Raw genomic sequence first — 26,037 nt, 5'->3', positions numbered from 1 at the left:
TGACCTTTGAAGGCGCTTTCTGGGATAACGTGTCAACATTTCAGGGCACCAAATATTTACTGAATTCCCAATTTGTGTTAGGCATTGCACTTGGCATTAGGAATACAGAGGTGTGTATCAGGGCCCTAGCCTCCAAGAAAATGCTTCGCTTTTAGAAATACATTTAAATAGGTTATATAGTGTAACATTTTCTTAGTGTAACTAGATAAAATATCTACTTTTCAGCATCGACTGAATAACTTATGGAGAGTTTTCTATTTGTATTTATTTATTTGTTTGTTTGTTTATTGAGACAGAGTCTTACTCTGTCACCTAGGATGGAGTGCAGTGGCACAATCTTGGCTCACTGCAACTTCCACCTCCTGGGTTCAAGTGACTCCCCTGCCTCAGCCTCCCGAGTAGCTGGGATTGCAGGTGCTCACCATCATGTCCGGCCAATTTTTGTATTTTTAGTAGAGACAACATTTCCTCATGTTGGCCAGGCTGCTATCAAACTTCTGACCTCAGATTATCCACCTGCCTTGGCCTCCCAAAGTGCTGAGATTATAGGGTGGAGAGGTTTATAAATCAGTACTGTCCAAATTCAGTGAATCTGACTAATGATAGCTATTGTAAAGCTGAAATGTCCAGTTCCAACGAAAATCCTGAGGCAAATAGTGATTTTGCTATATTCCTTAAGAGACAGAATAAATTCCTGTAGAAATGCATAATGCCTATATTCACATAACAGAAAATGTTTGGAAGAAAATAAAGTGCTACCCCTACATGTGGGTGGTGCTGTCACTGTATAAATTAGTATCTTCCTTTTTCTGAAAATATTTTTTAATAATGAAAGTGGAATATATTCGAGGTGCCATGTCAATTCATCTGTCAATAAGCATGAAATACCATTAACTCAATGGTATTTTCCGAGGTGTTGTAGTGAAGTTGAACTTGAGTTTTGGTATCAGGTGAACGTAGGTTTCAATCTCTACAATCTCACCTTTGGTAAATGACCTCTTATTTCTAAATAAATATTTTCTCACCTATGTTAGAGAAACAGCATGGTATTGAGGGTTAGAGATTAAGCTCAAAGTATCTGGATCTTTTAACATGTGATATTTTAATTATTAATTATTAATAAAATTATTCTTAGGAATTGATTTTATTACAATGTTATTTTAGAAGCCCCAAATAAAAGTGATCAGGCAAATTATATTTACATTCACATGATAGAAACATTTGAGAATCTGTCCTAGTTGAGTGGTAATATAGTGCGATGAGATCAAACAATGAAAAAAAAAGGAGAAAATCAACATTTTCCAAAATAACAGGCAAAAACTGCAATATCTCATAAGTAAGCTTAAAAATGGAAGTGCCTTCCAGCCCACAGTGCAGTATTGGATTAGTGTTTTTGTATGCAACATATATGTTATACTAAGGACAGAAATGATCATGTATGGTTAATTTCTCCTTTTTCATGAAAAAAAAAAAAAAAAAAAAAAAAAAAAAAAACCTTTACGTCTGCCATTATATTATAGAAACAGAGCTACCTAGAGGAAGACTCATTTGTAAGAGACCATGACTGACCCTCGGGACATGGGTGGAGGGCTGTGCTATTGGCCCAGAAAAATTTGCTATTCCAAGTCAGTCATAGAAAACTTTAAGTTCCTGGCCACTAGTACAGTTCCTATCTTGATTCTCTTTACTATCCTTTTGGACTCTTCATAAACAAAAGAAATGGAGAATAAATATATCTAGGGCCAACTGATAAAACAGAATTAAAAGTTCTGTATATCAATATTATGCCCTTAATTATAGACTGATTAGCCTCCCCAGGATTCCATTTTAGAAGCTATTTGGCAAAACATCAAATTGCCTCTTGGTGTGGCATCATTTTTTAGTTGTCTTTAATTGCCTAGACCTGAATTTAGCTCAGTACAGTAGATATCAGGACAGTGGAAGCTCAGGCAGAAGAGTGTCATCTTCTGTGGGAGGCTGCAGCTGATAGCTTAAATATTTGATGTATTCATAACATTTTTTTCGATATATCTCAACAACCCTATAAAGCGAATATAATAGGCAATTTTCTCAAATTTTAGACAGGAAAATTAAATTTCAAAGTTACAGAAAGTATGTGGGAGAACAGGTATTAAAAGAAGCCTTCCTTCTCCCTTCCCTACAGCCATTAAAACCACAGAACATGTGTTCTCTTGTGTCTTTCAGGGTGGAAACAAAGTTAAGCACCTGTTAACAGTACTGATGTTTTGCATATAGGTTGGTGCAAAAGTCATTGCAGTTTTTGCAATTACTTTTTTTTTTCTTTTTTCTTTTTTTTTTTTTCTTTTTTTTATTGCATTTTAGGTTTTGGGGTACATGTGATGAACATGCAAGATTGTTGCATAGGTAAAAGCTGCATTTCTAATGCAGGTTTTTATTCTAAGTAAAAATTCTTTCAACTCAAGCAGGGAAACAGTTTCACATGGATATTAGGGCCATTTAGATTCACATTGCCACTACTCTGGAAGGCCACTGGAGTATTTTCATAGTCAAATGCTAGCAACGATCTCAAATAACAAGTCTATACTTGGATTACAAAATCTTTTCAGCTCAGATTCTTGTTATCTTTTGTTGCATGTCAACTTATTTGTAGAATTAGAGACACTGGTTACAAGAAGGTACTTTATTTTATAAGTTTATTTATGAATGAATTCTGTTCTATGTAAGATTATATGCTATGTTTTTTGAAGTAACACTATCAAACAAATATATTGGATGTAATGTGTGTGTGTGTGTGTGTGTGTGTGTGTTTGTGTGCATATGTGTATATGAACTGTCAGCCTTTTGTATCTGGAAATTCAACCAATTATAGATCAAAAATATTTTAAAAACAAAAGTAACAAAAAATAATAAAAATAATACAAATAAAAACAATACTGTATAACAAGTATTCACATAAGATTTACATTGTATTAGGTATTATAAATAATCTAGAGATGATTTAAAGTATATGCGAGGTGCATAGGTTATATGCAAATATTATGCTATTTTATGTAAGGGACTAAAGCATTTGCAGATTTTGGTATCTGAGGGTGTTCTGGAACCAGTTCCTCTTGAATACTAGGAAACAACTGTTTGTATGTATATACACACAAACATATGTATGTATGCATGTAAGAAATTATCAAAGAGCTGGCAATAGAGTAAGGAATTAGAGAGTAAAATCTAAATGAAGGATGCAACCCAGATGTGGACAGCTCAGAACTGAGGCAACTATTATCTTGTGCAAATTTGCTAAATAAGGGAATCTGAAAGTATGCAGATAAGGATTCAAATAGAAGGTTATACTCCTTTAAGCTGACACCCTAAAGAACTATACCATAAGTATAAGGATAAAACAGAGGTAAACATAAACCACAACCTCACCCCTAGGGTCTGCAAGAAAAGGTGCCTTAGAATTGAGGGTAAGAGTAAACCTGTCCCTGATCATTTTAAACCGTAATCCAGAACTCACAGTGATTTGTCATCCAGATTCACATCAACTAGGTTGTTCAGAAAATTCAAGCTATAAATTTTGTTGGTAATAATTTTGGAATGTACACCCCTAAAGGTCTGAAAGAAGCAAATGCTAATATTCTCTGAAAAGCAACCACATTCTGAAAATAATTTTCCAAAGAGAATAAGTAGCTCCTTGAGAAACAGCAACAATTAGGCACACACAAGTTCAAGGTACCACTGGCAAGAGGTAGAAAAACAACAAATATAATAAATATATCTAAAAAACTTCAGGTATTATATCAGCAGGTATTATTACTATCAATAAAGAAAAACTATAAGATGAAAAATTTCTACAGGGTACAATATCTATAAAAATGGCCTGGATTATCTGAAAAAGAACAAAGTGGATCTTCTAAAAATCAAAAACAAAACCAACAACAACAAAACTAAGAGCAAATTAAGAGCAGTTTAGACAAAGCTGAAGAGAGAATTAGTAAACAGAAAGTTATCAGAAGAAAATGTCAAAAATGCAAAAGAGAGGGGGATGTAGAAAACATAAGAGAGGTTAAGAAATATTTAAGATAGGCTGGGTTCAGTGGCTTATGCTTCTATTCCCAGTACTTTGGAAGTCTGTGGTGGGAGGATCACTTGAGGCTATGATTTTGTGACCAGCCCAGGTAACATAATGAGACCATGACTCTACAAAAAAATAAAAAATAAAAAATAAAATATTAGCCTGGTGTGGTGGTATATACCTGTACTCCTACCTACTTGAGAGGCTGAAGTGGTAGGATCCCTTCAGCCCAGGAGTTCGAGGTTACAGTGAGCTTTGATTGCATTGCTGCACTTCATCCTGGATGACAGAGCAAGACCCCATCTCTCTATATATATTTATTTTATTTTATTTTATTTTATTTTGAGACAGGATCTCACTCTTCAGCCCACGCTGGAGTGCAGTGGTGTGATCATAGCCCACTGTAGCCTTGATGTCCTGAGCTCAAGTAATCCTCCTGCCCCAGCCTCCTGACTAGCTGGGACTATGAGTGTATACCACCAGAGACGGCTAATTTTTAATTTTTTTCTAGAGACAGTGTCTTGCTAGGTTGCCCAGGCTGGTCTTGAACTCCTAAGCTCAAGTGATCCCCCCACCTCAGCCTCTGAGAGTGCTGGGATTACAGGCATGAGCCACCAAGTTCCAGCCAACCCTGTCTCAAAAAAAAAAAAAAAAAAGTAACATGCAGAGAAAAGTAGCAAAATATCAAATTGGGCTTGCATAGAAACAGAGAAAGAGATTGGGTTAGAGAGACGGTATTTGGAAGTAATATAATTAGAATTTTCTGGAGCTAATGAAAGACATCAAAGATTTAAGACCAATGATTACCCACGTAAAACAAATAACAAATCTACACCTAGATATGTCACAGTAGAACTGCAAATAACCAAGAACAAAATTAAATCACAAAAGCAGTCTGAGAAAAATGCAAATCACTCAAAGGGCACTATTAGACTAATAGCTGACTTCTCTAAAAAAAAAAAAAGCATAAATAATACATTAAATATGTTAAATGAAAATAACTGCCACGTTAAAATTCTGTGTTCAGTGCATTTATCATACAAGCATAGTTGTAAAATAAATACATTTTCAGATAAAAATAGAGGAGCTTTCTAACCAGTAATTTCTGTTTTAGGAATCAGAAAAGGTTGTATTTCAGGAAAAAAGAAAGTAAATCTAGATAGAAGGTCTGACATGCAAAGAAGAATGATGAGCCAAGAAAATGATGAATGTGTGAATAATTCTAATAAAATACTGACTTATAAAACAAAATTAACAGTATTTTAGGTGGGCATAGTGGCTCGTGTCTGCAATCCCAACACTTTGGGAGGCCAAGGTGGGAGGAATGCCTTAGCCCAAGAGTTTGAGACCAGCCTGGGCAACATAGAAAAACCTTGCCTCCACACAAAAATTAAAAGATTAGCTGGGCATGGTGATGCACACCTGTTGTCCCAATGACTCGGGAACCTGCGGTGTGAGGATTGTTTGAGCCCACGAGATCAAGGCTGTAGTGAGCTGTAATTGCACCACTGCACTCCAGTATGGGTGACAGAGTGAGACCATGTCTTAAAAAAAAAAAGATGTCAAAATAGTGTCTTAAGAGTAAATTTTCTTTGTTAAGAGAGTAAATTTTTTAAGAAGATAAAATACAAGGCAAGAGTAACGTAATTCAAAGTTGAATTTAAATGTCCCAAATTCATTTTATCGTCCAAGAGAAAAAAACTGATTAACTTCAGACTTCATGAAACATATACACACATATTTTAATTTGTAAAATAACCAGTAAAATTTAAAAAAAAGTATACAACTTTGAAAGAGAGGCAAACAGAAAAACTGTGATGTTAAAAAATGAATAATATAAAAAGGGCCAGAAAGGAAAGAAAACAAAAATAAATAGATTAAGTAGATTGCATTAAATAAAACAGTAGCTATAAATCCAATATCAATATTTACATTAAAGGTAAATGTTCTAAAATTTCAGGAAAAAAATATCAGACTGGGTTAAAATAACAAAATAAACATAATAAAAAGACAAAGTGAAATAAAATAAGCCCAAATAAAATATTTGTAATACAAGTCCCCAGAATAAGATTAGTAATCACAGTGTGTGTATATATACACGTGTTATATATATATATATATATATATATATATATATATGAAACTGATAAATTAATAAGGAAATAACAAACAATGTAATTGAGAAAAGAACAAAAAATTTTAAGTGGCAGTTTACAAAAGAAATCCAATTGGACAATAAACATTTGTAAAGATGCTCAAATTTAGTAAACAGGGAAATTAAAACCTCAATTAAATGCCAGTTAATAGTCACTAGACTGGCAAAAATTAAAAGTATGACAATACTTATGCTGGCAGACGTATGGAGCCATTGGAACTCATACACTTCTGGTCGAAGTGTAAATTTATACAAGCTATATTGAAAAGCAATTTAGCATTATATAGCAGTAGAAAAGTGTGAACCCTTCCTATGATTCAGAAATTTTATTCTTAGGTATGTAGCCTACAGAAAGGCTTACTCTTGAGCACCGAGATCCATATAAAAGAATTATTTGTAGACTATTGCTAGTAATTATCCCAAACTGAAACAACTAAACTGTAAAAGCAACAGCAAAAAGGATACTGAAATTGATGCCTTTAGTAATACAATCAAGGATTGTGCACGTGAAGAAGCTGAGGCACAAAGAAATGCAACTGTTTACCTCAAATCACAAAAATTAAGTGGCAGAGATAGGATTTGCCTCCAAGCAATCTAACACTAAACCTTTAGCTATTATGTTATACTCTGCTGCCTCTCATGAATTTGTTATGGGTAGAAATGAATAAAATTAAGTTGAGCTATATGAAATTGATATTTCTGCAGGTTAAGGAGTTGAATATTAGCCATTTGATATGATTCAGCCGAATAGTTTAAAAGTTTTGAGCCCAATTGACTTGAAATCACATAGCCCAGTGTAACAGCCTACTTCTCCCTAGGGGTCTAAGTTTCTAAGTTGTGTTTTGTCAGTCAAAAAACGGTGGGATTTTTTGTTTGTTTGTTTGTTTGTTTTGCTTTTTCCCCTAAAAGTCATTATTGCTAAAGTATTTTACTTGATTCTTTCCCCTGCTTTTCATTTTACTAAGTGACTGTGGCACAAAACACAGAGAACTGAAATGCAATCAATTACAATTTTCTACATCTGCCAAGAAATATAGTCTTTGGCATACATTTGTACTAGTTACCCACTTTTGGGCAACAGAGAGTCTTTCCAAATTCAAAGACCCAGATGAATCTTTTTCTGGACCACACTATATCCTAAATAAGAGGGAGCCATCTGTCCTTGTGCCTGGTTCCCCAGGGGACTTTATACAACAAAAATCTACCAATAAAGTTTCCAAAATTTTATAGAAGGAAGCCAATTGTTGCAGTAGACATTACATCAATTTGCATGCAGAAAAATATGTACCAGAACTGTGTTTTAAGGTTTAAAGAAGGCAGTAGAACACAGAGTATGAAAAGCAGGTCATCAAAATTGGGTGCCAGAAAATATTTATGATTTCACAAGCCAGAAATCTGTTGGGTATGGAAAAAAATGAACTGAAAGTTTATAAATGCTTGAGAGACCTCATCTGAAATGCAGGCGATTGAATGAAATAGATTAGAAAAGGAAAAGTATAAAACGGCCATTCGGTTTTGCTCTAAATGGTTCTAATGGTTGAATGCCAGGGTTTTCTTTTCATGCAGAAATAAAGACATCAAAGCTAAATTAGAAATCCTCAAAATATTCCCTGGAATAATGAGGAAATTAGTTTTTCAATACGTGTTGAGTTTAGATACGGGTTTGAAGAATGAGAAAATCCTGTTAAAGTTCAGGGATCAGTTCTGCATTTTTTTACCCAATAGTATTAATTAAACGAAAAGAAAACTAAGTAATTTCCTATTCCTGCCCCTGCATTTCCTCTCTTCTATCTCTGTACCAATTATAGATTTTGACTAACCATATACGCTTTGCATTCTAATAACATTTTTACCCTTCGTGAGATTAGATTCTTTTTTTTTTTTTTTTTTTTTTTTTTTTTTTTTTTTTTGAGACGGAGTTTTGTTCTTGTTGCCCAGGCTAGAGTGCAATGGCACCTTCTCAGCTCACTGTAACCTCTCCTACAAGGTTCAAGCGATTCTACTGCCTCAGCCTCCCAAGGAGCTGGGATTATAGGCGCCCTCCACCCACCCAGATAATTTTTTTGTATTTTTAGTAGAGACGGGTTTCACCATGTTGACCAGGCTGGTCTCCAACTCCTGACCTCAGGTGATCCGCCCACTTCGGCCTCCCAAAGTGCTCAGATTACAGGCATGAGCCACTGCCCCTGGCCCCATGAATATGAATTCTAATAACATTTTTACCCTTAATGAATGTAATCTTCCCAATTCAGATGAAATGAGGTATAGTTACAGGCAAAGTCAGTGACATTTTTTATTTTTTTTTTCCAGCCAGGGTCTTTCTCTGTTGACCAAGATAGAGTGCTATGGCATAATCACAGCTTACTACAGCCTCAATTTCCCAGGGTTCAAGTGATCCTACCACCTCAGCCTCCCAGGTAGCTGGGACTACAGGCACATGCCAACATGCCAAGCTAATTTTTGTACTTTTTGTAGAGATGAGGTTTCACCATGTTGCTCATGCTGGTCTCAAACTCATGGGGTCAAGCAATTTGCCTGTGTCAGCCTCCCAAAGTGTTGGGATTACAGACATGAGCCACCACATCCAGTGGCATATTTCTGGAAAATATTGTCAATATATCTCATATTCAAATTTTCATCTTCCTACTTTAACTTACGTTTGGCATGAAATGACTTTATTAATGTCAGTCTTTTCAAAATAAACTGAAAGAACCATTAGAAAAATTACAGTTCTCGAGAAAGCTGAGACCTCCTCCTTAGTGACATTATCTCAAGAAGAAAATTATTTGCTTCACATTTTTGGCCCAGGGATAATTCTATAGGAAAGAATTTGCAACAGTTTAATTGCCCTTTTGTGATAATTTAAAGAGAAGACTACTTGAGATTTTAGCTGTGCCACAAACTGCCAAATATTTTAGTGTAGGTCTTGTTTTGTTACTATGTAGAGATTTAAGATTAATGTTTTATCATACTTTACACTTACAAGGAACAGAATATTCTCGTGCTTCTCACTGACTGCTGGCATGCACCCTATAAAATGTTGAGGCAGATATTCCCAGTGCTTCAATTTCTCATTGGAATTTAAAGCTTTTGAAAGTTTCATTAATTCTTTCTTAATTGATTCCTGCAGGGAGGTTAATCTGTTCCAGGACTTTCTCAGAAAGAAAGAAAATAATTAAATAATTAACAGTAATTAGAAGTTATCTTAATTGTGAAGATTAAAAAAATGCTAACAACCTCTAAAAATTAAAAAGTGGTCTTTGAGCTTAGAACGCAGAGATTATAGAGTTCACAAAAGGAAATATTGCTAGCACACTCACAACTAAGGTCAATACTGATAAGAAGGGTAAGAAGTTTGTCTCTTATCCAAGGACTCTCATACACTCAAGATTCCTAGTATTTGAAATGGGAATGATCATTGTATGTGCCTCATTGATATGAGGACTAAGGCATCTTAGGTAAGTCATATAAGTAATCATGTATGATGACAAAGAACTTGTAACAGTGCCTGGCACATAGTAAACGACATGTAAGTATTACCTACTATTATTGTAAAATAATATGTTTAGCATTCTAAGAATTTTGTTTTATTTCCTATCAAGTTTTTATATTTATCTGCAGGTACTTCAAGTGTCTTTTGAACAACACTGAGTTAGGTTTGCACATCTAAGCATTTATATTTTAGTTACATTTTGCATAAGAAAAATTGTTTATTCTGAGATAGACTATAAGTGATTGAGTAGTCTGTCATATTAGAACCTAAAAATATCTATACACTATTTGGAGTTAGATGCCTATTCCCTTTTTATGGATTTCTTGGGACAAGATAGCACTGTTTTTTTCAGGGTAATCAAAAACCTTACGGTATTCAAGAAGTTCCACAATAGTTTAAATGCGAATATCCAGTTATATGTCCTTCCAAATCCTTACTCCTACTCATTTTATTATATTTATAGTACATTTTAAATGCAATTTCTCTATCATATGCATACGTTTGAAGGAAATAAAGTTCAAAAATACCATTACAATGAAATGTTTTACAAAATCAAAAAGATTCCTAATCCCAGTCAATTAACCACTTAGGTTAGGTAATATTTAAGTTGACTCACCTCATTACAGCAAAAATAATTTTCTACTTTATGGGAATTCATTGTAATAGGATGTGTGATAGACAAATAGGTAGATAAACTTTCATTCTATTTGTAAAAATTCATTTTAGAAGTTGAAACATAAGCACTTAAACCAATGTACATGTCTATTAGAGGCATAGGGTAGAGAATGAATACCACTTTCCTTTCTCCCATTTAGAAAATAGCACTAGTATGGTGCTTGTTTCATCTGCACTTAAGGAATTACATGAAGATTTAATGACAAAAAAAGAGTATTTCGTCCATTTCTTCTTATTCACAAGTTTTATTATGGAAACACTGTAACTATTCTTTATGCTCAAGATTATTTAATTAATCACTGGAACATTTGGAATTTTTAAAATAAGTAAATGAGAGATTGCAGTGAGCTGAGATCATGCCACTGCACTCCAGCCTGGGCGACTAGGGAAGACCCCGTCTCCAAAAAAAAAAAAAAAAAAAAAAAAAAAAAAAAAAAAGTTTCATATATTTTTCTAGCAGTATCAAAGAAGAGAAATCGACAAGACCCTTTTAAATTCTGAATAAGCATTTCTGACCGTAGCAATTAATAGCACTATGAGCACACCAACCAAATCCACAAATGGATTTATATAATACATAATAATTCAATCATATTATAAAAGTGATTAAAAGATTTACAGAAAAATTAGCTGGTGTGGTGGCTCACTCCTGTAATCTCAGCATTTTAGGAGGCTGAGGCGGGCAGATCATGAGGTCAGGAGTTCGAGACCGATATGGTGAAACTAAAAATACAAAAATTAGCTGGGCATGGTGGCCTGTAATCCCAGTTACTCAGGAGGCTGAGGCAGGAGAATCGTTTGAACCCAGAAGACAGAGATTGCAGTGAGCCAAGATTGCGCCACTGCACTCCAGCCTGAGTGATAGAGCAAGGCAACGTCTCACAGAAAAAAAAAAAAAAAAAAAAAAAAAAAAAAAAAGATTTATAGAAAAATTGAATGGACCAATACATGTATCATGTTCCAGTACATTAATCTGAATGTGCTTATGAATATTCTGATACAAGCATATAAATGAGTATAGGGGGCTGAGTGCAGTGGCTCACACCTGTAATACCAACACTTTGGGAGGCAAATCACGAGATCAGGAGTTCGAGACCAGCCTGGCCAATATGGTGAAACTTCGTCTCTACTAAAAATACAAAAAAGCAGCTTGGAATGGTGGTGCATGCCAGTAGTCCCAGAGGCTGAGGCAGAAGAATCGCTTGAACCCTGGGGGCAGAGGTTGCAGTGAGCTGAGATTGTGCCACTGCATCTGAGCCTGAGCGACAGAGCAAGACTCCATCTTAAATAATAATAATAATAATAATAATAATGAGTAAAGGAATGCATACTTGCATAAAATATGCACACCAACACATTAAAATTGACAGAGCAGTCTCTGAAAATTTTCTTAGCCCCTCTTTAATCCACAGGAAATGAAAGCAAAATTAAGAAGAGATAATCCATTGCATTGGTATGAGGAAGAGGGAGGGTATGAGGTAGAAGAAAGAAATGAATTCTTCCTCTCTTCTCAGAAAACACTGGAAAATTTCCTCCCACTCCCAAGTTTATAACTATTTAATGTCAAAACTATAAGTAGGAAAATGGGATAGCTTGAGCCAATTTTTTTCCAGTATTTGCCAATTGGAGATAAGAAGTAAATTCATTCATTCATTCATCCATTAGTTTAGATACTGAGTATTTCTAATAGATGCTGGGTTTACAGTGATAAACAAAAAGCATAGTCCTTACCTTTAAGGAAATTAAAATCTTGTAGAGAACCACAGACAATAAACACACACACACACACACACACACACACACACACACACACACAGAACTATTATCTAATGGCTTAAATAATTATAAAGTGGTTAAGGAGTTTGGAAGATTTGAGTTTACCAGTCTGTATTTCTCATGCCTAAACTTGATATGTGATCTTTAGATGGCCATTTTCATTCATTATAGTCACAATTCTTAAGAATGTGACCATGTGCATCAGAATTATCTGATGTTTGGATCAGCATTTTAACATGCTCCTCAGGTAATTATGATGCACTTTAAAATTCAAAACTCACTGTTCAATGTGATCTTTGTTTTAGAGAGACAGTTTCTACTAATAAGCCCCAGAGTCTATACCTTATTGTCCAGACATATAATACTTTTCTTTTTTGTTTTATTTCTATTTTATTATTTTTTTAACAAATATCTTATTCTGGTAAGACAAATATGTTGCCACTATAAATACATTTGTTAATAGTTTTGTCTCCCTATATCTTGAATTTTGATGCCTGTAGAGACACAATTTTTGCCAAGTTGTGGTCTTCTTTACTCCGATCCACCTGTATTTGTCCTGAGGTAAATTATAGTGAATACTATTTAATATAGGATTTTCTAATTATTAAGAGTTCAGTTGCACTGATTGGTCAACACTGTGCCTTGATTTTCTAACCTAAGCCACAGTGTATATAAACTAAACATCCGTGGGCACAAAAGTGCCTTCAGATTTTACTTCCTGGCCTTAGAGTAATTAAATAATAAATTATGTGTTGTGCAATCAGGGTTAAATAGGGTTAATGTCTGTAAAAGAGCACATTTTTCCATAAGTGTTCTCACTTGGGAAGTTGGCAACAAGTATTTAATCAAGCTAAAGAAAATTTTGCCAAGGCAGACAGTGGGTGACTGAAATAACCCTAGTCAGACTGAAATGAAGTCGGTTCTCATAAATGAAGTACCTGGCTGTAGCCAAGAACAGTATATATGAAAAAGAATAATTACTGGGATTTGAGGACTGAACTATCAGCAATTAGGAAACAGACAGTGTCTGATTGGGAAACTAGAGTAAAATTAATTTTGTACTTTTTACCTATACCAGATGTTCTGGTGTGCATGTGGTAAAATAGATGTCTTTGGAATTCACAAGTTTTGTTAAGAATATTTGCATCCTTCACGTGGTTTCAAACATGTGTAAATATAAATCTTGCTGCAGATTAGTAATATTAGTATTAACACCGCCCTGTTAATATAATCTCATTGAGCCTGTGAGAATGATTTGGACAGCTCTATATTCCCCAGATAATTAGGAAGACAATTACTAGTTTATAACCAGTCTCAGTACTAAAAGAGACCTTAAAATTCAAAGTACTCTGTTCCTTCATTTTACAGATCTGGAAACCAAGGCTCAGTGAGGTTAATTGATTGTTCTAATGACACAGAGCTAAGTATTATAAAAGCCAGGAGTGGAGTCCATAGCCAGGGTTTGTCCACTGAACCAGACCACAGTCTTTTACAATCAAGAGAACCCTAGGCACTTGGGGCTTCTCAATAATAACTGGCCTCGGTTATGCCAGGAACATATTAATCTGACAAATTCATAGTGTTTGGGGTTCTAATGTCAGTAAACAATGTAATTCTTGATTTTCCCTAGGATGTGTGTATTTTAGCATGCTTTAGACATTCATGCTTCAATGTCTAAAGCTTTCAGTTGCATGTAATAATTTTTAAAATGTGGATGTCAGCAGAAGGATGTATGACTTAAAGGATTTAACTGACGTTTTAGACCAGTGGTAGGTTGCCTACACAAAGAAATTTCAAATAAGACTCATATTCTTTAAATTTAGTTAAATGAAAACCCATCATGTTTTCTCTGCAATGTTTAAAATGTTATGGTGTGTTAATAAACACATTAAAATACTAGTACACATAATTTAAAAACACATAGTCATCACATAAAAACACTACTTATCCATAATATGCTATTGCAGGTCATCATAAAGACAACACATTATCTTAGTACTGAATAAAAAGCTTTCTCATTCTATACAGATACACCTTATATGTCTAAATCCTTGACTTCCTAGGGACTCCATAGGAAAACATTAGGAAATATCTCCTGTTAAGTAGCTGATTACTGAATAAAGTATTTTGATAAAGTTATTTCCATAAGGTAAAACAGCTAAACAGCCTGTAGCATGCATACACACACACACACACACACACACACACACACACACACACACACGCACACTTAGGTGCCCAGGTACGAGTGACAGAGCCGTAAGACATGATTCCTAACCTTGATGTTTCCAACAAAAAGATAAAAAACAATGTAGAGTAGTCTAGATCAAGTGACTACTTGTATTTAGATCAAGATACAATAAGTGTCATGTGAAGTAAGAGAAGGGAGAGATGACTAAGAATTAATCATCAGGGAGCGGCTTCACTGAGACATTTTCAAATTCAAATGACATTTTCTTGAGTTCAGTTGCCGCTACTGAATTTCAAGGGTTGGAAAACTTTTAGGTTATTTTCAGTATGTTCTCCTATCTATCAATATAATATTCTGTAAAGAAATCATTTCTGCCACAGCTCTCTAATACCGAATGATGCTCAAAATTATAAAATAACAATAATATAAATCTCAGCAATATTAATTCTTTGGCATTTGTTGTCATGATTTCTATCACCCCTTGCAAGTTACAAAGGGTTGGCATGAGCCTTAAGTCCAAGAGTCACTCAAAATTCCTCATCTCTGAAAAAAAAAAAAAAAGAATTACTTTAATTACAAAAAAAAAAAGTATTTTTAGGGATATTTCTAAAGTTTTAAAACATATGCATTCTTACCACAATGGGAGGAAAAATAAGCCTTTTTCAATATTTTATACTATACCATAAATAATTCATTAACTAAAATGGAATAACCAGTAGTATAAACTTGAATTCAGCAGTAGATTCATTTATTCAAGAAGTTAGTACTAGGTAAGACACTTTCTTTGAATTACAGAATTTGATAGGTTCTAGAAAGTAAAAGTGAGTAAGTCCCAGGTCAGTGTTTTCAAGAAATCATATAATCATAGTTTGTCTACTGTATGCAGATCATATAATTTGTCTATTTCTTTGTTTATATTCATGTACATATTCCACTATGATCATATTTGATAAATGCTAAACTAGAGGTATACACAAACTTCTAAGAGGAATATATCAGCTCAGAAGTCTGATTCACTAATTTGTTCATTTATTCATTTAATTAATATGCATTTAGGGTCCACTATGTGTGAGGCACTGTTCTAGATCTTTTCCAGAAAAGATGACTTTTGAGTAGGGTCTTGAGGCAGAAAAAGGAGATAAGGCTTGACTTTATAGACAGTGGGAATAACTTAATAATTAATGAAAATGTAAGAGTGAGATATCATCAGAGAAATTAACCCTTTGAGTCAATGTTACAGGAAGCTGGAAAAGGTGGGCAGATGTTAAATTATAATATGCTTTGAATTTCAACTGTAATTAGAGTACATTTGGAGATTATTGTTTGGACCATAGAATACCATATTTTTCCCATTAACACTTTTTAGAGCCATAACAGAAATAATATGATTTCTATTTTAGAAAGATATATTTTGTAGCATTACTGGATTCAGGTAGAGGAAGACTGAAGGCATTTATCCTTTATGCACATCCATCTTTTATACATTTTCTCAAGGCTTCTCAAATCATCATCCTATCTGAAGGACATTTATGCCCTGGAAGTAACTCGTAGCATCAGACTGACCTTGGCCGCACTTCAGATTGATGGAGAATTTAAACATTAGCATTTATTTCATTGGTATTTTTTTTGGCTAGTCATATATATTTTTTCTTGGCTGTCCTTACTTTTCTCATATATTATGCCAAAGAGCATCTAGACATCAGTAGCTGGTCATAAGCTGAAATGGTTCCATGTGTTACTGCAACATTTACATAAAAATAGATATTACTAGCAGAACCTTTACAGTGTGGTCCTCACCTTGGCAATAAAGACAAAGACCAATCTGGCTTCGAAATCAATTCACAATATTGGTGATCATATAATATACACTGATGTATCCCACAGGAGCAAGTTTCTATAGCAATTTATTTAGCTGTCTTATCACAGAAGCAACTCACATCTCACAATAAGATATGATTCAATAGTCTCTCTGCGCGTGTGTGTCAGCCAATAATGCTTAGTCAGAAGGACTCAAGACAACCTATGAAGCAGCAGGGAATATAAGGCAGCAGTGAGAGAACTTAGAGAGCCCATTAATAGGAAATGGATAGCATTTGGCAATCTTTATTAGGAGTGGGGAGAAGCAGATCTGTGCATTCACATAGATATCAAGGCCTAATTCAGGATTTTTTTTTCCCTCAAATGTTATTTCTGGTGTTAATATTTTTCCTCTGGCTTTTCTATGTTGCCTGAGCATACAGTGTTAACCCATAAACATTTAAAAATACTTTTCTAGATCATGGAAGAGGTTCCACTCAGAATTGTACGTGTTTTCCAAGGTTCATTCATCATCAGTGTATCCAAGAAAATGTAAGCACTAGTTTTCCTGGAATCTAAGGATAGAAAAAGCACAACATCATTCATTAGTTGCCATAGATAGATGTGGTATCCTGATATGATAAAATGAACTCCAGTCAGAAGTAATTTTTGTGCATGACTCTGACCATTAGGGATGTATTTGCTGGCCTGTTAGCATGGTGTGTTTTAATATAGATTTTTCTAATTTTATGAGATAGATCTAACCAAATTAAACACTGGCTCTTTAATGGAATTTGAGCATTTAGGAACAGCTATAACCAATCTGACAAATTCTAACCATCAAATAACTTCCTTGGCAGGAAAGCCTGGTTTGAATATACCCATTATAAAGGTATTCAGTTGAATAACTTTAATTGATTCAGTGTTTTAAAAAGTTTATTTTTAATATTTTTGGATACATGTAAGGTGTGTTCATTTATGGGATATATATGAGATCTTCTGATACAAGCACACAATGCATAATAATCACATCAGGGTGAATGGGGTATCCATCACCTCAAGAATTTATGCTTTCTTTATGTTATAAACAATCTAATTATAATCTTTGAGTTATTTTAAAATATATAATAAATTATTGTTGACTGTAGTCACCCTGCTGTGCTATCAAATACTAGATCTTATTTGATTCAACCTTTTAATCAAATAGTCTAATTAAATCATTTTAATTTAATTGGAATGATTTAATTTAAATATTAATTTGGTTACATTTGCAAAAATCACAAAGAAATAGTCTTCGATGAAAGTAGTAGTGCGATGAGATATAGGGCAACAAAGAATTCTCCCACACTTGAAAAAGATCCATTTATGAAATTTCTTACATCATCTTTTTGAGAGATCTGCTTAATAAATTATTTTAAATTGAGGCATTTAATTCTGGAGTCAGCAACAGGGATTTTTTAATAGAATTATGGGAACCATTTAGCATTGGCTAGGGTGTATTCATATATGATTTTAATTGCACAACGTTCCAAATATAAGATTATGAACTTTCTTATCTATCTCTTTTACTTAACAGATAGGGGTCTCTGGAAACTAGCTGCAAAGTCCAATCTAATGATACTGTTAGACACTTTGATGGGAAATCTTAGATGAGAACAGGAAATTTTGCACTAAATTTCTGTGGCATTTCCTGGCACTCATATCAAAATTATCAACTACATAAATACAAAAAAGTAGCCATCTTAGGATATGCCACAGAGTTTCACAACTTGACTTTTTCTAAAGAATATTCCCAGAAAGCTGAATTAATTGCTAGAAACTTCTCTGACTACCCAACCAAACACAAGCTGTTGTGAAATCCATGTTGACAATGAAAGTTTCATGAAATTTTGCTCCTGATGATGCCTTTAGCTTTGTATTTTCTGGCCTGATTTTACTGACATTGACATGCTATGCTTAGATTTTTTTGTCCACATAGCTGAAAAAAATATTACAATTACTCTATTTTCATTCTTCCTTTAAGAAAAATAAATCAAGCCACTTAAAAATTACCTATTCACCTGTCTTTTCAAATATTTAAAGGAACACTTAAAATGTACTGAGCTCATATCCTTTGCCCATTTTTGAATGGGCTTGTTTGTTTTTTTCTTGTAGATCTGCTTTAGTTCTTTGTAAATTCTGGATATCAGCCCCTTGTCAGATGGGTAGACTGCAAAAATTTTTTCCCATTCTGTTGGTTGCCGATTCACTCTACTGACTGTTTCTTTTGCCGTGCAGAAGCTGTGGAGTTTGATTAGGTCCCATTTGTCTATTTTGGCTTTTGTTGCCATTGCTTTTGGCGTTTTGGTCATGAAGTCCTTGCCTACACCTATGTCCTGAATGGTTTTGCCTAGATTTTCTTCTAAGAGCTGTGTGTTGGGTGCTGGAGATTTAATAGTAAACAAATTCTCCTTGGTTTTAAGGAGTTGTAATTGAAGAAACTGACATGGCAGCTAATCATTTTAATAAAAGGTGGGGCAATTGTAAAGCCAGATCTATGCCAGAGCTTTTTGTGAACAAAAAAGGAAAATAACTCATGAATGAGAGAACAGTTGCAAGAAGGATTTGTGGAGGTAGTTACACCTAAGCTAATGATATTCTGTATCAAACTTAGGTTTTTCTAGTCTCAAAGTCCACATTTATTCTACCATATTACATCATAGTAGAGGCTGTACAATGCTGAACTAACAATTAAATGTGTCTGAACAATAAGTTTCTCAATCTAAAAATAATATGCTTCTATTTCCCATAAGGTTGTTGAGATAACAAGAATGAAAATCATTAAGAAATCGTTCTCTCCAAGATAATGTAATGCTAAAACTGCATATGATTACTTTGTTTCTGCAAAATTTTGCAAGAGCCAAGAGACTTCAAAGTGATCAAAATAAATAAAATAAACATTTAAAAATTCTTCATCTTTAGTACATGTATTCTGGAGTAAGATAATGTTATCTACTTTTGAAGAAGGATAAAACAGCATTTTTTTTTTAGCCTTTCAAATGAATGCTTACACCAGAAGACTGTAGAATGCTGACGTTTTCAGTGATTTTAAGTGGCAAGTAATCTAGTCTTTTGCTCCATAGCCTCCTGCGTTAGTTTTCCATTTAATACCTTCAGCCAGTATTTCCAGGGACTTGTTACAGTGACATAAATTTTCAGCAGAAAGCAATTCAAAAAACGATTCAAGTCCTTAGTCTGGTGTCTGCTTCCTCTACATTCTTACCCTAGGCAATACAACCACTTTCACTATTTATGCTGCTGTTATTTATGCTACTGTTTGTGGATGACACCCAGACCTAAAATCCAGACCACAAGCTTTTTACAGACTTTATCTTCAGATGTTATGAAGATTTTTTATGCAAAGAGGAGGGCTTATCTATTGATGAAAAAGCATGTCAAAGAAAAAAGAAACTGGTCAGTGTCCTGGGAATGAAATGTAAAGGTTTAGAGTCAGGTATGTAGCCAGATAGTTCATTTAATCTGCAGGAAAGAAGAACAGGAACTAGGATTTGCCATAGGTATAAATGGATTACATGACACTTTTTTTCTATTATGTCTATGCAGGTATTTCCCATGGAGTGCCATGATTGTTCCATTTTACTCTGTAGCCATTTTTTCTAGCCTTTTTGGCTTTTGTTTTCTTCGTGTTGGATTCCCAAACTTTGACATATGACCAATCTGTTTCTCAAACTGTAGACATACACTTTCATTCCCTGGCTAAAATTTTGCTTCCTTGACCAGAACTGAGGCCCTCCTCTTGTGATATAGTGTTAGAGTCAATCCATTATTGCAACTCCATACCTGTCTCCACCCCTTTTCTTTTGACATTTCCTGACTTCAATTTTAACTGTGAAGCAATATTTTATTTTTTTAATCTTAATTTTTTGTGGGTATATTGTGTATATATATAGATAGATAGATAGATAGATAGATAGAGATAGAGATATACACCTACATAAACGCCTATATATATAGGGGTGTGTGTGTGTGTGTGTGTGTGTGTGTGTGTGTGTGTGTATGATACATAAGATATTTTGATACAGACATACAATGTCTAATAATCACATCAAGGTAAATGAGGTAGCCATCATCTTAAATATGTATCCTTTCTTTGTGTTACAAACAATCCAGTTACATTCTTAGTTTTTGTTTTTTGTTTCTTGTTTTTTTTGAGACAGTGTCTCGCTCTGTATCCAGGCTGGAGTGCAGTGGCACGATCTCAGCTCACTGCAACCTCCGCCTCCCGGGTTCAAGCGATTCCCCTGTCTCAGCCTCTCAGGTAGCTGGAAATACAGGCATGCACCACCACACCCAACTAATTTTTGTGTTTTTAGTAGAGACGGGGTTGCATCATGTTGGCCAGGAAGGTCTCGATCTCCTGACCACATGATCTGCCCCCCTCGGGTGTGAGCCACTGTGCCTGTCCCATTGTTAGTTATTTTTAATTATACAATAAATTATTGTTGACTGTAGTCACCATGTTGTGCTGTCAAATACTAGATCTTATTCATTCTTTCTAACTATATTATTGAACCCATTAACCAAACCCACTTCTCTCTCCCCTCCCCCAAACCTGCTACTCTTCCCAGCCTCTGGTAACTGTCAGTCTACCCTATCTCCATGAATTCAATTGTTTTAATTTTTTTAACTCCCATTTATAAGTGAGAACGTGTGAAGTTTGTCCTTCTGTACAAGGCTTATTTTGCGTAACACAATCACCCCCAGTTCCATCCATTTTGTTGCAAATGCCAGGATCTCTTTTTTTATGGCTGAATAGTACTCCATTGTGTATATATACCACCTTTTTTTAATTCATTATCTGCTGGTGGACACTTAACATTACTTCCAAGTCTTAGCTATTGTAAACAGTGCTGCAACAAATATGGGAATGCCGATATGTCTTTCATATACTGATTTCCCTTCTTTTGTGTATATACCCAGCAGTGGGATTGCTGGATCGTAGGGTACCCCAATTTTTAGTTTTTGGAGTAACCTCCAAATTGTTCCCACAGTGGTTGCACTAATCTACATTCCCACCAATAGTGTATCAGGCTCTCGTTTACTCCACATCCTCGCCAGCATTTGTTATTGCGTCTTTTAGATGTAAGGCATTTTAACTAGGGTGGGATGATACCTTATTGTAGTTTTGATTTGCATTTCTCTGATGATCAATGATGGTGAGCCCCTTTTCATATGACTGTTTGCCATTTGTGTGTCTTCTTTGGAGAAGTGTCTATTCAAATCTTTTGCCAATTGTTTGCATTATTTTACTAGAATTTTCCTATGAATTGTTTGAGCTCCTTATATGTTCTGGTTATTAATGCCTTGTCAGATGCATAGTTTGAAAATGTTTTCTTCCAACCCATGGCCACCACCACTGGGACTGCACTAGGTTAGACTGAAGCCAGCACAGCAATGGGTCCTGGCCAGATCCCACAATGACCATGGCCTAGCTACCATCTTTTTTCACTGAAGGCCCAAGGGTCCACAATAAGCAGGTGACAAATCCATCCAGGCCTGTGTCTTTCCCTTCAGGGTGGTGAGTTCCTCTGGCCCTGGGCAGGCCTGGCGTTGCTGTCTGGGAGCCAGGGTCTGGAGTTGGTTACCTTAGGAATCTACCAGATGCTCTATTCTACTGCAGCTGAACTGACACCCAAGCTGCAGGACAAAGTTCTTCTCATTCTTTCCTTCCCTTTTCTCAAGCAAAGGAATCACTCTCCATGGCCACCACCACCCCATGCACGTGTCGAGTACTGCCTGGCTACCCCTAGTGATCACTCAAGGCCCAGAGGCTCTTCAGTCAGCTTGCGGTAAATGCTGCCAGTCCAGCGCCTTTTCATTCAGGCCGGTGGCCTCCACTATGGCTCAAGGAAGGTATAGAAATGCTGTCTAAGAACCAAGGCCTGAAACTGGGGACCTCAAGAGCCCACTTGGTGCTCTGCCCTACTGTTACCAAGCTGTTACCCAGGTTACAAGACTCTTCTTTTTTCAATCAGAAAGAGTCTCGCCCCATGACCACCACAGCTGGGAATGTCCTGGGTCACTACTGAGGCCAGCAGGGCTCTGAGTCTCACCCAAGGCCTATGGCAAGTTCTGCTTGGCTACCACTGCTGATTATTCAGGGACCAAATGTTCTTTAGTCAGCAGGTGATGAGTTCTTCCAGAACTTGGTTCTTCCCTTCAAGGCAGTGGGTTATCTTCTGGCTTAGGTGTGTTAAGAAATGTCTTCCAGGAGCTAAACCTGAAATGGGGGCATCAGGACTCTGCCTGGTATCCTATTCTACTCTGGCTCAAATGGTATTCGGATTGCAGGACAAGGTCCTCATTCCTCTCCCCTTTCCTCAAGCAGAGGGAAGGAGTCTCTCCCGGAGCTGTGGGCTGTGGTGCCAGGAAGTAGGGGAGGAGTGATGCAAACACTCTCTTGGCCACCCCAGCTGATATCTCACTAGCTCTCATGCACCCCAAGTGCATTGGCTCTAAGCCCAGCACAGCACCAGGACTTGCCTGATGGCCTAGACTGCCTTTCAAATTTATTTAGGACTCCAGGGCACTTTTCCCCATGGTGGTGGGACTTGCCAGACAGAACTCAGGTTCTGACCACCGGTATGGACATTTGCTTCTAGCTAGGGCTAATCTAAATGCTCTCTCAGTGGGGGCCGGCTGACTTCTGCCCCATTGTTGCTTACCAGCACTGAGTTCCAATGCAAAGGCTCACAATCACTGTGTTCTCCCTTCAACAAGCATAAAGGTTCTTTCTCTGCACCAGGTGACCCCTGCCAGAGGATGGGGGCAGTGGTGGTGGTGTAGACAATTCAAGACTGTCTTTCCTAACCTCTTCAGTATCTCTTTCCTTAACATGATGTTAAAACCAGGTACTGTAATCACTCACCTAATTTTTCTTTGTATGATGGTGCTTCTTTGGGTGGATAGTCCTTCAACTTGGTGTTCCTGTGAGTGGGGGACAATTGCTAGAGGCTTCTATTCAGACATCGTGTTCCACCTCTCTGAAGCAAGACTTTTATCAAATCAAAACTTCAGAAAAATTCCTACCTCTCTCACCAAAGTGATTAAATGATAGTGATAGTCCAGCTAAAGTATATAGTTTCTGAGTTTTAAAACCAATTTATATATTTTATATTCTGCTACATTAAATGTACATCAATAAAGTGGACAAAAATGATATGGTAAGGCTAATTATGTCATTGAATGGGCAATTGTGTTATTCGAAGGCTTGGAGTTCTTGAAGTTCCCAAGCAAGCCTCTGAGCTGGTGTGATTTGAGGGGCACTGCTAAAATTTTCTTTCTTTTCCACATCAGGCAAAATGTCTTCCTATCACCTGTCACTCCTTACAGTCCCAACAATAGTAATTTAACTTTAATTCAAAGTGCCTACCAGGCACAGTGGCTCACGCGTGTAATCCCAGCACTTTGGGAGGTCAAGGGGGGCGGATCACAAGGTTAGAAGTTCAAGACCAACCTGGCCAATATGGTGAAACCCCTCTCTACTAAAAATACAAAAAATAGCTGGGCGTGGTGGCGGGCGCCTGTAGTCCCAGCTACTCAGGAGCCTGAGGCAAAAGAACCGCTGGAACCTGGGAGAAGGTGGTTGCAGTGAGCCAAGATTGTGCCACTGTACTTCAGCCTGGGCAAGAGGGAGAGATTCCTGAAATGGGAGCATCAGCACTCTGCCTGGTGTCCTATTCTACTCTGGCTGAAATAGTATTCAGATTGCAGGGCCAAATTAAAATAGAAAAAAAAAGTGCCTAATTAAAATGGAAGTACCATTAATGGGAGAACGAGGTTTAAAGTAAAGAAAGGGCCCAAAGGCCAGTTTTTTTCTTTTCATGGTTTTCCTCAGACCCCACCCAATATGCCTTTTTTTTTTTTTTTTTTTTTGAAGATTAACACACTAATGTTTACAGAATGCTATAAAGTCTTTGTATAACAAAAGAGATCTACATACTCCAGTGGCAATAGTAATACAGTATCATATTCAAAGAACATATAGATGTCACATACGTGGAGTATTCCATTCAGGGAAACCCTTAGATATTCCCTCTGTTACCTTTATATGGCATTTCTTCTTCTATTATTTCCTGCAATATCTGCCTTAGTGAAAAGACAGGGGTCAAAGCAGTATGTCTCCACTGCAGGCACTTGTTACAAATATTTAATTCACTGATAAATCTATTAGCATATTAAATCTGCAGCTTGCCTACCAAGGGTAAATGTTTTGTGTTAGTGTTTATCTAAATGCATGGTCTGAAAAGATAGGGGACAAGTTATTGCAGGAAACTTCTTTGTGGGAAAATGTTGCTTTCTGATGGGCTACTATCTGTTTCTAGTGTGTGCTTTCACTAGTCATCCATTAACAACCACCAGTTCATCTCCTAAACATTCAGGGTTCCTCGTGGTAAGATGACCATTTCTTCCTAGTGTCACCTTTTTCCTACTGCTCTATGCAGCCAAAATTTTTGAGATTTTTAAAAATTTTTAAGTTCTGGGGTACATGTGCAGGATGTGCAGATTTGTTACATTGGTAAACATCTGCTCTGGTGGTTTGCTGCAACTATCAACCCATCACCTTGGTATTAAGCCCAGCATCTATTAGCTATTTTTTCTAATGCTCTCCCTCTCACCCAGCCGCTACAACAGCCCCAGTGTGTACTGTTCCCTCCCTGTGTTCATGTAATCTCATTGTTCAGCTCCCACCCTTTTTTTTTTTTTTTTTTTTTTTTTTTTTTTTTTTTTTTCGAGACATAGTCTCACTCTGTTGCCCAGGCTGGAGTGCAATGGCACAGTCTCAGCTCACTGCAACCTCTGCCTCTCAGGTTTAAGTGATTCTCCTGCCTCAGCCTACCAAGTATCTGGACTACAGGTGCATGCCACCATACCTGACTAACTTTTCTAGTTTTTAGTAGAGACGTGATTTCACCATGTTGGCCAGACTGGTCTTGCACTCCTGACCTCGTGATCTGCCTCCCTTGGCCTCCCAAAGTGCTGGGATTACACGCATGAGCCACCGCACCCAGCATCAGCTCCTACTTTTAATCTCGCTACCTTCTCTTCTGTTTCTTTACTATTCTATGAATGATTATCTACCTACCTAAATTGTTTTTCAGTAGAAAGAAAACATTATATAGAATGGCAGCCATCCCAAAACTCTGTGGTTACCCCAAATTTGTTTCCCCACCCTCTACATGGGTTAGACGCTTAACAACCCTACATTATGAAAACCAGGTTATATTCTATGAAGATAACCTCCAGTAGCTCAGACAGAACAAGAATATTTAAGCAGAATGATAAAAAGACTATCTTGGGCTGGGCTTAGTTGCTCATGCCTGTAATCCCAGCATCCCAGCACTTTGGGAGGCCTACGTGGGTGGATCACTTGAGGTCAGGAATTTGAGACCAGCCTGGTCAACATGGTGAAACCCCGACTCTACTAAAAATATGAAAATTAGCTGGGTGTGGTGGCAGGCATCTGTAATCCCAGCTACTTGGGAGACTGAGGCAGGAGAATTGCTTGAACCTAGGAGACAGAGGTTACAGTGAGCCGAGATTGCACCACTGCACTCCAGTCTGGGTGACAGAGCAAGACTCTGTCTCAAAAAAAAAAAAAAAAAAAAAAAAAAAAAAAAAAAAAAAAAAGAAGGCCATCTTGTTAAACCAAAATAACCTGGTAGTAAATTGAATTAGTTGATACTAATTTTCAATCTTCTTTGAATAATACCAGTTTATCAATTGAATTATTATGGTAAACAATGGATATTTTGTCAAGTAAAAATAAAATATCAAATAGTATAATAAACATTTGCATGCATTACGAGACAAGTGGCCTTTAATATTTACATTTACGA

At 36.2% G+C, this 26,037-nt stretch overlaps 1 protein-coding gene across 1 annotated transcript in view; it reads left to right on the top strand.

The window, feature by feature from the left end:
- Positions 1 to 26,037, top strand: part of HTR2C (5-hydroxytryptamine receptor 2C) — a 279,985-nt gene that overhangs the window by 161,421 nt on the left and 92,527 nt on the right. The window lies entirely within an intron of this gene.

This window comes from Saimiri boliviensis, chromosome X (assembly GCF_048565385.1).
Source record: "Saimiri boliviensis isolate mSaiBol1 chromosome X, mSaiBol1.pri, whole genome shotgun sequence".
Classification (NCBI taxonomy): Eukaryota; Metazoa; Chordata; class Mammalia; order Primates; family Cebidae; genus Saimiri; species Saimiri boliviensis.
The sequence above is the reverse complement of the archived record's forward strand: the minus strand, read 5'-3'. Positions and strand labels throughout refer to the sequence as shown.